Source organism: Hydractinia symbiolongicarpus, chromosome 12, assembly GCF_029227915.1.
Source record: "Hydractinia symbiolongicarpus strain clone_291-10 chromosome 12, HSymV2.1, whole genome shotgun sequence".
NCBI classification, from domain to species: domain Eukaryota; kingdom Metazoa; phylum Cnidaria; class Hydrozoa; order Anthoathecata; family Hydractiniidae; genus Hydractinia; species Hydractinia symbiolongicarpus.
In genome coordinates, this window is record NC_079886.1 from 23,910,431 (window position 1) to 23,924,601 (window position 14,171).

The following is a 14,171-nucleotide window of genomic DNA, read 5'->3' on the forward strand; positions in this document are numbered from 1 at the left end:
TAAATGTTCAAATTCGGTAATGAGAATGTTAACTCAAGAGACTTTTATGCCAAAGCGACTCCACTAAATATTGAAGATGTAAATATTGAAAATATCGTGCTAAGCGATCCTATTCCAGCAAAAAGGCAGAGATGAACGCTTCGTCATTGGTTATAAAAATAGTGACAACAAGCTATCACCTCTATTGATCAAAACACCCAAAAAGCTCTATTCCAATGGTGCCTCGCGTTATAATGAGGGCTGCTCTCTTACCATGTCATTCGATATAAATAACCATCCCGAGTGGCTAGAGAAGTATGAGAGTATCCTGACCAAGGTAGAGTCCTTGGAGGGTCATTGCTTCACCACCCCACCTGTGAAAAAAGGTAAATACTTCACTACTAAAGTGAAGGAGTGGGAGGGTAAAGTCAAAACCGATTTTTATTCCAAAAAAGTACCACTAAAACAAATCTGCGAGTGCAGCGCCATAATCAAGCTATCTGGCATCTACAGGCAAGGTTCAAATTACTACATGCAAACCTACTTGGAGGAGTGCAAGTATAAGGTTGTCGAGTTTTATGGCACCCGACATATTATCGATTCAGATGATGACGATGAAGAACCATTCATTGTGGTATAGTAAAAACTCGATAGATTTTGTATGCAATGTTGCATACAAAATAAACATGAACGAGCTTAAAAAAGAGGCAAAGAAACTAGGTATACGTGGATATTCAACTATGAAAAAGGGTGAAATTATAGCCGCAATTAACAAGATAAAATATAAAGATATTGCAACACAAACACTTGGGCCTTATTGCAAGCCATGCTTGGATATCGCGGCTATAAAAATACTCGATGAGTACATAAGAGGCCTCGAAGCGAGACAGAAACGAAATATCATCTATGACGGTGATTTTATGATCGATAAAGATCCCGGTGAAGTGCTTGGTGTAATTTAATGTTTTATACAAAATATTAAAATCATGAATACGCTGGCGGTTTGCGCAAACTGTAAGTTTTTTAACAATTCTACTCTCGCCTCATCGCGGCCTTTGGCTATTAATTGTTGCCTTTCTTGGTTATTAATCGTTTCCACGGTCTTTTTTGTACGTTGTCTTATTTGTTCTTTCAGCATAAGATATTTTTGCTTCTCTTGCATTATCAGGATAAATTCATAATCGCTTATCACTCCATTCTCAATAGCCCTTGATATAAGATCAACTATTGAATTCAGCTTCGTTTCCGCCAATAATCTTATGCTATCGTGTTTTTTGCGTTTGTAATTCAGCTTTTTACCCCCTTGTTTTAAGGCCGTCTGCCCCAATCCAACGGCAATGCTGACCCCACCCATTGCTACGGTGAGTGGTACACCGATTCCCGATAACATACTCGCAATACCAACACCGCTCGTGATCACACTTATTGCGAGTAATCCATGTAGTGTACCCAAGTCCCATGCATTCCAAATTTTTTCGACAGCTTTTCACGTTGTTTTACCTCATTTCGTAGAAACTGTTCTATTTCCTCTATTTTCTTTAATCGATACACATGCCCCTCATTTTCATGATCTGGAGCACTCGGTGGTAATGAAGGATATAGCTTCATAACATCATCATTTATTCTATGAGCAAGTGTATTGTAATTCCTACAAATGATACGTTCTTATCATGATGATAAGGAGTGTCAAAAGTCCATGTCAACATATCTCCCCATGTATTTTCTTTTGTTGGAAGTACGGCTAGAATTTTTGATTTTTTACCGTCCATCAGTCAGTCATTCTCATCTGGCTGAGGACAAACAAGCCTCAGTCGTTGATAAACATCAGTTTTGTAGAAAAAATCGTAATCACCGGCGGTGTAGTATTTTTTCGCAGGATCGTAGGGTAGACCCAAGAGCTCTTGCAGTTCTCTATGAATCACTACCGTATATCCATTACTGACACGGAGCCGACATAATCCATTTTTTATGACAAACAGCTTAATCTTGCCCTCTGCCTGACTGTTGACGATGGCCGCGATATCTTCAATCTTATACAGGCCGTTCATGATTTCAATTCTAGTAACCGTTTGATCAGGCCCTGCCTTACGGATAGTAAAATCGTAATTGCTATAGATGTTCAACCAAGTAAGTCGAATGCTGATGGATTTCAGGACTATCCTCGTGTCATGCCTAAGGTAGTCTTCTAAAATCGTAGGTTTCTCTATATCAGTAATATACAGTAGTCGCATCTTTCTTTAAGAAAGAATGAATATTTAAAGCTATAACCGAAAAGGCAAAGTACAAGTCCAATAGATGCGAACGGAATCTCGGTATAAATAACTTGGAGCATCAGGACCTTTACGTGTCTACGAATCAGCACATTTCTGTGGCATTCCCACAGTTTACCAAGTATCCCATCAAAGTTCCCACTAAACTGTTGAACAATCCCGTGAGTGTAAATTGGCTTGGTACCCCTCGTTAACTCGATCTTTAAATTTCACGTGTACTACCACATGAGACGTATTCTCGCGAGGATGAAAGTGCCAATGCCATACGAAGGAGAATTTTCTCAGTACGATAACCCATACTCTACCTCGGGGTACGCGCGAGTATGTCGCGAGTATGTCGCGGATCCCAACGCTTTGTACAAATTCAAAGGAATCATGTCGTCGTTAACAAACGGTCGCTGGTGGCCGCAGGTCGATGGTGATTGGGCCAAGTTTATCATCCCCACTAGCCAGGGTCTAACATCGGAAGGTATAACAAAGCTAAGTGAAAGTATCCGGGTTTACGTGGTCCTATTGCTAGAGTCTCAAGCGAATGCAAAGGCCTCGATTCTAGGCTCTAATGCCGATAACAATACAGCGAGGCAAATCTTATTGCAGAAATTCGAGGCTATGGTCCAACGTGAGGAAAATTTAGGTCAAGACATTGATGAGTATCAAAAGGTATTACAGTACGCACGGACTCCAGTAAACTTCGCCGTGATGTCCAGCGTGTACACGCTCCCCTCCAACATGGACCTCCGCATTGGAAAGATTGTGGGGTATAACAATAATGTTCTGATCGCATCCTCTGGCATAGGTGTAGGTGTGGAGCTAGAACTGAATACCAAAGCTGTCAAACATAAGGCATCCTTCACCACACCTCCTAGGCAACATATAAATTCGCCTGATACCAAGGAAGCTGCTGTTCACGAGGATACCAAAGCCACGCTGGTTACGGTAGGAGTAGGACTTATCCTCGCTTTCATTTGGATGAAGAAATAGGTCTAATGTGTTGAACAACATACTAGACTCTTCATCGACTCTTACGCCTCCTGTTACTTACATAAGCAACAACAATATCCACGGCGGCAGCCAAGGCCATAACAAGTGCTTTGTTGCGAATTCGACAACTCTCGCTGCAACTCTGAAAAAGAACGATACGATGGTACCGATGATCCCTGGAAGGACAGCTCCCGCTTTTCCAGCAAGGTACTTTAAAAATTTCCCTAGTCTCTCCAATTGTTTTTGCACACACCCTTTGCTACCACCACCTCCGCCCGCACTTGATGCTGCCCCACTACCTCCTGTGAGCGCTATGACCGGGGTTGATATCAGTAAGCCTGTTCTTTGAAGAGAATGGTTAGCTTCTCCCTTAGCGATGTGTCGTCCTCGGCTATCTTCATGAGTGTCTCTTTAATCGCCTTGAGCTGGGTATTGATTCCAGAGAGACCATGTTCTTCTATTATCGCCTTTTGATCATCTTTTAGCTTTTTTGATCTTCTTTTGCCTTATCGAGGTCCTTATCCCAATTTTTTGGCTGCTCCTCTGATACGTCGGACCCAGCCTTCTTCGCCTCAAGCCTGTTGATCTTGTCCTCTGCCTTGGAAACCTCGCTATCATAGTAGATCATCTTACTTTTCACGTTATTCAAGTCGTCCTGGAGCGTTTTAAAATAGAAATGAAGCTTTCTTCTTTCACGTTCGTCGAAGGTTTCAGTAAAGGAAGTATCTTCCATCAGACTCTTCGTTTCATCTAGAACATTCTCGAGCAATGGCAGCATCTCGATGTCATCAAGGTTGTCCTCGATAGTATCAATATTATTCAGGAGTTCCTGCGCCATCTTTTTACTACCCTTGTTGGGTGTAGTATAGTCTGTAAAGCCCAGAGCTCGCAACCTACCAACGCCTAGATCCCTCACTATCGCGGAAGCTTTCCTAATTTCACCATTTTGTTTCGTGAGCTCTACGGCATCATATAAAAGGCTGTTCCCATTCATTTCAAAATCATCATGATGTCTAGCGAGTGGTTGACCGAGCTCCTCACTAAGAGCTTCGTAGAGGCTATCAACCTTAGATATCAGTATTTCCCGCCTTACCGTATCAGTGAGGCTACCTCGTGTTGCGCATGTAGTGGGCGTAGTGCTTGTTCCTTAAATATCCTCGGGTCGAAGGATCTCACTCTCAGTGCTGAACTCCTCAGCCTCCTTTTGAATATCTTCCTTTGGCGTAAAGTCATCCTCATATCCTGGATTATCCATAGTTTATTTTAACTCTGCTATAAATAAACATGTCTAACATATTCGGAAATAAGCTAAATCCATACAAGGAAGTCTAAACTATGCTCGGCATGAAAGGGAAAGAACAAAGAGTCAAGATCTCTCACGTGCCATCAACGATTAATCAGAATGAGGATCTCTATGTGGAAATACCAAACATGGGACAGAATGATGTAATTTTCCCAGGCTCTCTCAAGCTCCTCTTTGACTTAGAATTGACTGGTACCAATACCAAATTCACCATCGTCAGCAACATCGGCAAGGCCCTGGTTCAAAACCTTCGCATCAACTTGAATGGTAATGAAATACAAAACATACAAGACTACAACGTGCTATCAGTGTATCGGGATCTGTGGATCCCAAAGTTCTCGCGTGGGAACAACCTGATTCTCGAAGGCATCAATTCCAACGACGGCACCATCAGAGCTCTGCAAGTAAAAGCCAGTGATTATGTAGGAAATAACGAGGAAAAAGCTAATGCTGAGGCCTACGGCAACACGTTCTGCATACCGATAGGCAAGATGTTCTCGTTGACACGAGACTTGCCTTTCCACCAACATGGCCTCCACGAAAGGCTACAGTTTGTGATCCATTTTGCATCAGATGCTGGGACCCCAGCCTCAGGGTCTACAGCGGCAAAGGCAGCTGATGCCGCGTACAAAATCACCAACATTTCGCTCGAATTTGATAAAATGATCAACGAAGAATTAGCGAGTGCCATGATATTGAGATATTCCCGTTTCGCGTTGCCCTATAGTAGAGAGAGTATTGAGGAGTAAAGTGGTGACTATGAAGAAAAGTGATACATCCTACAATCTCCAAGTCGATACCCTTGGTTGGCATATTACTATTATTCCAGGACCCCGCTGTCGTGAAACCCTATGCTGGTAATAACGTCGACGGAGAGGGAGAACTAAATGAATTGTATAGCCACGCGATGCTTCCCAAGGACCACCTAGAGCAAGTCGCTGGACTCATGGGATCCCACGATTCTATCGTAACGATAGGACAGTTTTTCACCGAGAGGTATGGATTATTCATAAGTTTCAGGGCAACACCTGGAGGGGACCTCCACGGTTCAGGTAGACATTTGCAGAGATTATCAGACGGGATCACCTTACATATGACAAAAACAGCTAACAGTACAGGAGACATCCGCTGCTACGTGTACTTGTTAATGGATGCTCAATTGAATATCCTAGGGAGTAGGTTTCATTCAGTCGAATATTAAGACCAAATATTCAGCATCACGCGTTATTATATGGTAATACTATAGAATAAACATGGCTAGTCTCGCGATTATGGCGGAGGAGCGTCAATTAACGCTCTAGCATTCTCAGGCTCAAACTACTTATTCTCAAAATTGAGTTTGCATAGCGACGCAGAACGTAAAACACACAATCTAGCGGTTAAAAAACTACAAGCTGCTCAAGCCCAATGGGTGCGCGATAGACAAGCAAAGATCGATTGGTAAAACCAGCAGCGAGAGCTTAAGCGCCAAGCTGGAGAGAGTTTGAGAGAGTTAGACGAAGACATGCGAGATTACTATATCGCGCCGATTGATAAGGCCCCGAAATTGTCAAACTACTATATACCCAGCAAACAGCAACAAGATTCTAGGCTCCTTGCCCCTCCTCGGTTTTGCGGTATATAAGTGGGCGTAATCGTTTTCGATATGTAATAAACATGTCGAAAACGAAGCGTATTGTTACTAAGGAAGAGGCTGAAAAGCTCATATTATATTACCAACCAGAACATCTATGGATCGGGAGAAAGGCCATTAAGATACTCGCTGAAAAATCTGATCTTTCCAAAAAGAAAGTCATACATTGGCTATCTCGTCAGTTGCATATCAAGACATATCAAGGGTCCGAAAAAGATCAATTACCCGCATTCCGCCATTACAAAGTCTAATCAAACGCACCGATTTGATCTCTTGTACATGCCTTATGACAAGCTGTATGGTAATACATACAAGTATATACTAACAGGTATCGATGTTGCTTCGCGGTATAAGGTGGCGAGGCCCCTGAGAACAAAAAAGGCTAGTGAAGTTGCGGATATGCTCAAGGATATTTATAAAGCCGGACCTCATGATATCCTCAGCTTTTCTCTTTGAAAACGGTTCTGAATTCAAGTCAAATGTCAACGGGCTACTGGAGGATAAGGGGGTTGAAATTAAGAGGGCCACCACCAAATACCATCATACATTCACGACTTTTGTTGAAAGCTACAACAAGGTTACTCGCGGAAAGATTGTTCAAGCCTCAAGATGCGCAAGAGCTACTAACTGATAAAACAAGCAGTACATGGGTTAAGCATCTATACACTATTGTGAAAACTATGAATAATACCAAGACTGTCATGATTGGTATGAAACCTTCGAAAGCCATAAAGCTCGATTACGTACCACTCGCGAAAAGCTAGGACTATCCCGATAAAAAGCCGTTACCCGACGACGGGCTCTACCTCTACCTCTTGCAACCTGGTGAGGAACATGGAGATGCAAGGAGACGTGCGACAGGCTCGACCGTATCGTGACAGGTACCTGTCTCCTATATTATCTTGATGGAGGTCCTGATCGATCTTTCGTATCAGAGGAATTGATGCTAATACCAGAGGATGTTCAGGTACCTCCGGAGCATGTGAAAAAATGGTAAATTTCTCGTTTTTGTGTGTTATGAACACACAAAAACTTATGCCTAATCTTCTAATGCTGGATCACCCAGGTCGTATAAGTCGTCGCGAGTAAGATCAATAAGCTTGAAGTGGCAAATGTAGCGCTCCATATGACCCTCTTCCTCGAATCGATTAAACGCATGCATGCCATTGGCGTTATCAATAACAACGATCTCTTCAGACTCAGGAAATTGAAGCCTGATCCATCGTCTTTTCTTTAAAATACCACGGCGTTGAAGGCGTGCACAATAGTACGGAAGATGATGATACTTATCATCTTCCGGTATTGTATGTTACCGAAAAATCATAATTACATTATCCTTCCCTGGATTATACGCATGTGGTACATATCTTTGACGGAGTCCCGCAATTTCCAATGTTCTGAGACAAGCTGGTGTTCTCTCTCCTGAAGATCTTCCTCAAGGTTTGCAATAATTACGTCCCTTTCCTGAAGATCATCGCTGAGTATTGCCAGGGCTTGATGATGCTCTTCGATGGCCTCCTCTAATTTTGAAATACTTTTAGAGCCAGCCATTTCATGACCTCAAATTCACTAATTTTTCCGGTTCTCAGAAGATAAATGACGTTTTGAATTTAACGGGGATATGGAATCAAATAATTTATCGATGGGTCTATTTTCCATAAATCTTACAAAGATAATGTTTAACGAAGTTAGGTGATCGAGTGTTTTGGCGCTCGGACGTCTTTTTCCCACCAGCACATCACACTTTCCTATGCGGAGAAATGTAAAACATGCTTTTTTAATGTTTTCAATCGTACTTCTTCGTAGCCATAGGTGATGAATTCCTGCGGATCCATCCTCAAATACTTTTGCACCTTCCCTTGCACGTCATTCGTTAGTCTTGGCACTACGATTTATTGCCTATCCAAAATTTCTTTTTTTTTATTGTAAAACTTCCCCTTTACAGCTGACGTGGTTGGTTTTGCTCTTTTTGCAGCAACGGCTTTTCGAAAAGCTTTAAAATCAGTCATTCTGAATATAAGAAGCATAAAAATTTTCATAATATAGTAGAAACCGGTGTTTTGAAAAAAGGGTTTCACACTCTACGCAACTCCCATGGGTGGTTTTTTCCGACATACACTAGACAATGGACAGGTTATTTGTGTCTCTATATAAAACAAGCAGATAGTAGAAAGATTAAAACCTGTAATAGCAGCTGAAAAGAACAATAGGAAGCAAGTTGTTATATTATAAAAGAACTCATTCATTTGTAGCGTCTTCTCTATAATAATAGCCGTCTTCTGTCTGTCTTTGCGCGGACTCCCCGCTGAGTTAGAAAATGATGTTACGGAAACACGCATGTCAAAGCGATATATTTTCATCCACTTTGTTGCGACGGGTAAATATAAAGGACAGGTAAACCCGTGGATTTTTCCACGGGCAACGACTCTTTAATAATAGCCGTATTTTGTCTGTCTGCTCGCGAAAACCGCGTCCTGTTACAGAAACACAAAATGCCATATATAGAGGACGGGCGACCCCGTAGATTTTTCCACGGGTTAACGGCTAGTCTCTTTAATAACAGCCGTCGTCTGTCTGTGTGTCCGCGAAAGCGGCGTCCCGTAACGGAAACAAGAAAATTTTAAAATGCGCACGAATATCAAATGCAATATATTTTTATCAACTTTGTTGAGACGTCTGTCTGTCTGTCTGTCTGTCTGTCTGTCTGTCTGTCTGTCTGTCTGTCTGTCTGTCTGTCTGTCTGTCTGTCTGTCTGTCTGTCTGTCTGTCTGTCTGTCTGTCTGTCTGTCTGTCTGTCTGTCTGTCTGTCTGTCTGTCTGTCTGTCTGTCTGTCTGTCTGTCTGTCTGTCTGTCTGTCTGTCTGTCTGTCTGTCTGTCTGTCTGTCTGTCTGTCTGTCTGTCTGTCTGTCTGTCTGTCTGTCTGTCTGTCTGTCTGTCTGTCTGTCTGTCTGTCTGTCTGTCTGTCTGTCTGTCTGTCTGTCTGTCTGTCTGTCTGTCTGTCTGTCTGTCTGTCTGTCTGTCTGTCTGTCTGTCTGTCTGTCTGTCTGTCTGTCTGTCTGTCTGTCTGTCTGTCTGTCTGTCTGTCTGTCTGTCTGTCTGTCTGTCTGTCTGTCTGTCTGTCTGTCTGTCTGTCTGTCTGTCTGTCTGTCTGTCTGTCTGTCTGTCTGTCTGTCTGTCTGTCTGTCTGTCTGTCTGTCTGTCTGTCTGTCTGTCTGTCTGTCTGTCTGTCTGTCTGTCTGTCTGTCTGTCTGTCTGTCTGTCTGTCTGTCTGTCTGTCTGTCTGTCTGTCTGTCTGTCTGTCTGTCTGTCTGTCTGTCTGTCTGTCTGTCTGTCTGTCTGTCTGTCTGTCTGTCTGTCTGTCTGTCTGTCTGTCTGTCTGTCTGTCTGTCTGTCTGTCTGTCTGTCTGTCTGTCTGTCTGTCTGTCTGTCTGTCTGTCTGTCTGTCTGTCTGTCTGTCTGTCTGCAAAGCTGCAACGGGCGAACCCGTGGATTTTCCACGGGCTAACGACTAGTCTTTATAATAATAGCCGTCGTCTGTCTGTCTCTGCGCGGACCCCCTCTGAGTTAGAAAATGATGTTACGGAAACACGAAGAGAAGAATTTGTAACATATTAGTATAAAAGTAGCTCACCAAAAACCAAATTTTCGTTTCAGTTCACATAAACAATGATTCGAATTTGTTTTGTGAACTTACAAAGTTTAAAATCGAACGATCTTGAATTCCAAAAGTATAAAATCGAAAATGCGTTTTATATTCCTTGGTAGCAAGTATAGCTTTGTTGTTTTCTGTTCACAAAGGAATATATATTTCTAGATAGGATACAGTCCGGTAATAAAACGGAAACTGACCGGTTTTAATGTTTTACTGTAAAACACAAAGCCCCTAGTCAAGGGCTTTGTGAAAAATACAAACCTCGCAAGCTCGGTTTGTATGTTTGAACTCGGGCTTTGTATTTTAAAGTACCACATCAAAACTGATCAGTATCCGTTTATTAATACACGTTTTTCAAGTTAAGGACATTTTGAGACTTCACATTGAAAAAGTTAAGAGCATTTTAAGGCTTTTTCAAGTTAAGTTTTCTTGTAAAGAAAGTGCAATTCATTGTTCTCGTTTTAAATGTTTGACCAATGAAATCCTTACATGTTCTAATGAAAAGGAGGAAATCTGAACCTTAATTCACCTGGTGCTTACCCAAACTACGCATTTCATGTACTGTCATAAAATAGATTTAACTTGGATTGTTTAAGGCTGGGGCAAACCATTGCAACATTTCATCCAACATCTTTTTCCTATGTTGGATAAAATGTTGGATGAAAAAATACATGTTGGATGAAGCAAAATTTTAGGTTTGTGGGACTGGTTTTAAAAACATTCGAACGATAAAGAGTTCATTCATTCCTGAAAAACAAAATGGTGGACGAAAGGAATTCTGCAGTGCTGCTTATGTTGCTGAACGAACTCGTCGATTCAGACGATGAAAAATCAACCCGCCGAAAATCAAAAGAGTGGATGAAGATAAGGGAATAAAATGAATATTTTAGTAATATCATTAAAGAATTGAAGTTATCGGATTTAGGCAAATGTTTTAGATGGATGTGGGCGATTTCGATTTCCTCCTTAATGAATTATCCCATCTGATATTAAACTAAAAACATTTTCTAAACTCGCGGGATTTTTATATGTTGGATGAAAAGTACCACCAAATCAATCCCACATGAAAATTCTCGTAACTTAGATAGAGAATTCCTTTGATCTTGCCGAAAATGTTGGATGAATTATTTGACGGCGATCAAACTTTAACCAACATTGTCCAGCAAGATTTTTTCCTTCTTTTTAAAAATTTCAAATTTTTTCAAAATTCTGAAGTGACTCAAACTGTTGGATGAAATGTTGGACTGGTTTGCCCCCGCCTTTATTCTTTTTGTTGCGTCTTGCTTCTTGAGTTACTATTTTGAATTAGCTTCTCCGTGCGCCCGTGTTGTAAACTTTACTACTGGACTGGTTTCTATCCCCTTTCAAAATTTTATCACTTAGCGCACGTGTTAATGTAAGCGAAATGCATTGTGGTATACTATGGGAGCTCTCGGCCAAGCGACAAATAGATTTTAAAGATAACAAGAAGCCCTGCTGCTTTAAGATTTCCGTCATTAGCCTAAAGGATTTTGAAATATAATGTAGACCTTGAAAACGGACAATTATGGGGTAAACAAATCACAAGTGTCACAATTCTCAACTATTTTTGTAACTAACCTGCAATGTTAAAATGCAACTCAATAAATAAAAAATAAAATTTTTTACATAGCTATATAAAGTATTCTAAAATAACAGTTCAAACTTTAACTGGATATTTTTAAAAGTGATCAGGAAAATTCTGGAAATTCCAGAATACAAATCTTGCTATGTAGAAACTTTCCGATTCGAATATAATAACTTCTAAACGAGCTCAATTTGAATGATGAAGTAGTTCATTGTTTATTAATTCAGTAATAAATGCATATTAGCATTTGATTATTTCAGTATTTAGGCCTTCAAAATTTACTCCTTGTTGAAAACTTTTTGAAAATGCCGATGGTACATGGTGTGATAACAGCTGATCTAAAAAACAAGTACGTTCAAAATAAGAAACAAGATTACAATTTTACCACACTGCATTAAAACCGGGTTGTTTAAATATTGTCTCTTTAACCTCTCTTTGCCTCTTTGATTTAAAAAGGGAATTTAATACAAAGATACAAATCCATGCGATGTGATGCACAGATATATTATATGTATAAATATGTATATAAATTTAATCAGGCTGGCTTTTGATATCTTTGTTAAACAAGGAACATATTAAGCAGGCGATGCATGATTTTGAAACCTGTGGACAATACAGGATTTATTTTGTTGAAATTGATTAATTGAATTTAACTGATTGTTCATTATTCTTTTTTGATTCATTTTTTTCCGAAAGGTATATTACAAAGAAATATTTCAGCAAGACTCATTCTGGAAGAAACATGACCAAGGCTGGAGAAGATAAAAATTCTAGATATATCTATATGTTCGAGTCTGTATATTACATACATGCCGGAAAAATAGCTATTTTTGTTTTTCGCCGCCTCCAGCTCGACTTTCGTGTAAGTCACTAAAGTCGGAAATCAACAGCCGTTCCGTAGCCCCTTTAAATACTCTAGGACTCCCTATCTAAGCTATGGCCTTTCCTGGAAATAATAAACAGGATTTGTAAGGCTTGCCATATAAAATATACGGACATTCTATTTATGCAGAATAATTACATATACGGTGTGTCTCTATAATAATAGCCGTCGTCTGTCTGTTCGTGCGTCAAAAGCGACTTGTGTTAACCACACACGAAATACAAAATACGCAGGGACGAGAAACCTGTCGGGCCCCCACCGGCTCAGGGACAATTGCCGCTAAAATAAAGGTCCAATCAGGAGCGGAGTTTTATATAAATGACCAATCAGAAACTAAAGCTCTTTATATTTCTTAGCAACGATTTTTACGTTATCGGTCCGAAATTTGGCAAGCAGATTGAACCAACTCATTGCTGGAGAAAGAAAAGTTTCTTAACTGTTTGCTTTAATTTTTCTTTCTGATACTTCTATTTGTATTCTAACAAGATTGCAGTTTCTTTTACTTTCCGGTATTTGCCCAATTTTCATTGGAAAGGACAGATAAGACGCCGACACAAGCACAAGCATCGACGCAAAGACACTATACAGAATCAATATAACAAATGCAGATTTTCATGTAATAAAAATAGTTTATTTATTTATTTATGCATTTACTTGTTTATGTATTTATTAGTTTTGTATTTATTTATATACTTAGTTTGTGTAAATATGTCTTTTTTACTCTCGGTGCAGGATAATATACAACCTGAGTATCCCCCCTTCACTTTCCTCCCCTTCAATTTCTTTTGTGCAATAAAAGTCTGAATGACTTATTTTTTTGTTGGTTATCCCATCCGTTTTGACTAATCATATTACATATGCCTTTTTTGTAAGAACAATTTTTTAAGAACACAATGCACCTAAAACTTTAAAGCCAAATAACTTAAAAACAAGGTGGTGACGTCAGTCTTTTTCACCGCGGGGGTGACTAGGGACCACCTGGGACCAATTTGGGTAAGTTTCTCAAACCTTGGTCCCCGAATCCGTCTCGGAATGGACCGGTTGATGACGTCATAAAAATTCTTTAATCCCTGGAACTATTTGTGAAAGATGCATGATCATATACATTTTCTTGATCAGCGTTTCAAGATCTATACGATGAAAGGCAATGGGTATGCAAATTTCTTAAATAAATTTTTTTGTAGTTTGGAGGTCCTTGCTGACGTTAGCAAAAATTAAAAACCCTTTTATGTCCTTATGCGTTCGTCGAAACATATGATTCTTTACATTATTTTGATCAGTGTGTTAATCTCTACACATTACAGGCAACAGACGAACTAAATTTCGACAATTTTTTTTGTATATGCATTGCTGACGTCAGCAAACCAAGTAACACAACCTATTTTCCATTGCCCTTCTGCCTAAGTGGATTATTCCATGGGCCCTATCGACTACCCTTACAATACTCTCTATGGTTACATAACAAATAATTACTTTTTCTGTAGAAAGGCCATAACCAACGTAACATCGCATAATATTGCATAATACCTTCATAATACTCTCTATCGTTACATAACAAATACATATTTTCTCTGTAGAAAAGCCATAGCCAACGTAATAGCGCCCAATATTGCATTTTTGTACCCGCAAAGCTCAAATTAGCGAAAGTTTCAGGGGCCCAGACCTCACTTGGGGGGGGGGGGGGCTTACAGCGCCCCCCAAGACTCCCAGTTGCTAAACGAAAAAGTCTGGATGCGCCATTGTTTTTTATGTTTGATATGGCATATCTGCAGATTAATACGGTATACGATGTTTTTTTGCAATTAACCTAGATTCCAATCAACCTTTGTAGATTTTTTATATTGCAAACTAACATAAATATGTC